This window comes from Galeopterus variegatus, unplaced genomic scaffold (assembly GCF_000696425.1).
Source record: "Galeopterus variegatus unplaced genomic scaffold, G_variegatus-3.0.2 Scaffold11245, whole genome shotgun sequence".
NCBI classification, from domain to species: Eukaryota; Metazoa; Chordata; class Mammalia; order Dermoptera; family Cynocephalidae; genus Galeopterus; species Galeopterus variegatus.
The window spans coordinates 8,740-10,381 of record NW_007737356.1 but is presented as its reverse complement, the minus strand read 5'-3'; the positions used below and the strand labels follow the sequence as shown (position 1 = coordinate 10,381).

At 57.8% G+C, this 1,642-nt stretch overlaps 1 pseudogene; it reads right to left on the bottom strand.

Annotated features, from left to right (window-relative positions):
- Positions 1 to 1,642, bottom strand: part of LOC103610504 — a 16,799-nt pseudogene that overhangs the window by 7,362 nt on the left and 7,795 nt on the right.

Genomic DNA, 1,642 nt, shown 5'->3' with positions numbered 1-1,642 from the left:
GGCTCTGGGTTGGGGTGAAATGCTCTGGGCCACCTGCACCCACCTCATCTGTAGACACCTGTCCCGTGGGGTGGGGGTAGGGCACCGTAGTCACCTACACTCACCTGCACTCATTTCACCTGCAGACACCTGCCCTGTGGAGTGGGAATGGGATGCCTTGGCTGCCTGCACCTGCCTCACCTGCAGACACCTGCCCTGTGGGGTGGAAATGGGATGCCTTGGCTGCCTGCACCTGCTTCACCTGCAGACACCTCACTCCACGGAGCCCTTGCTGCGGCAGAAGCTGTCGGACTCCTGGTCCTGGCACCGGTACTCACACTGGGGAAGGACTCACACAGTCACCGTGTCTGTGAAGCCCAGCGGCCGGATGACAAATGACTGCTCCTGGATGCACTCCATGGCTGTGACCTTCACCTGGAAAGTGATCGGGGCGGAAGGGCGGGAGGGCAGAGATCAGGTGGGAACCCTTGGGTGACTAGGGTCACAACCCTGCTCCCATTGGCCCCCCACCCATTGGCCTCTGCAGGGAGGAGCAAGTCAAAATGGAGCGGAGATAGAGAAAAGGGGAGGAGCCCCGAAACCCAGGGTCTGCGACGCAGGGCAGGACACAGTGCAGCATGGCCGTGGGGCTCTGCCAGGCGCTCGGGTCTAGCCAGCACCGCGATCCCTGGGCAGCTCCGACTGCGGGAGCAGGAATGTCTTCAGAAGACCTTTTATATTTGGGCAGTAAGAGGGATTTTAAGGTGACTTTGTGGGGGACAATTTGGCTGTGTATTTTGTTTGTAACTCCCTTATGCTATGATGCCAGACCCCACAGGAAGTCCTGGGTCCTGGACGTGGTGCTATATCCTGATCCCGGGTGAAGGGTAAAAGCACAGCCAGGGGGAAGTCCACATAACCATGCACAGTTGGCCCCAGCAGAGCGAGTCCCTGCCGCACACGTGGTGCACGCAAAGCAGCACCAGCGCTGGCTGCGGGGAACACTGGGTTGTCACAGTTGAACCATGTCTAAAATAAATCTTAATGGATTTCCACCTCGTACCTTAAGATAGAGCAGAAACATCAGCAACATGCGTAACCAGCAATAGGCAAATTAGAATAAAATTGAATAGACTGTCATGTAGATCACTCAGTGTAAAGGGAAATACTTTGGTAAAAATTCACCTGCANCCTTCTCCCCGAGGTGGGGCACCCATGCCGACTGGGCTCTGGGTCTGGGGTGTGTGTGTGCAGGTCCGAAGGGTGGCCTACAGGGCTCAGGCTGCCAGGAGTGGTCATCTGTCCCAGCTGGTGCTCTTGCTGTATAGTGCCCCAGGGTTGCCAGCATAATGGCCCTGGCTCCCCAAGGTCAGACAGAAGCAGGACCATAGGGGACAAGTGAGGTTGGGCAGAACAAGCAACCTGCCCAAGGCCACAGGCACACCCAGCGGGGGCTCCTAGTGCCCCTGAGATGAGTCTCCATCCACTGGTGAGAGGGTTCCCCTGCCCACTAGTCCTCCTGCCTTGGGCCCACCAAGACCAGAGAATGGGGAGCCAGGTTGTTATTGCTGATGAATGCCCTGGATTGGGACCAAGGGCAGGGGCTCTGGGTTGGGGTGAAATGCTCTGGGCCACCTGCACCCACCTCATCTGTAGACACCTG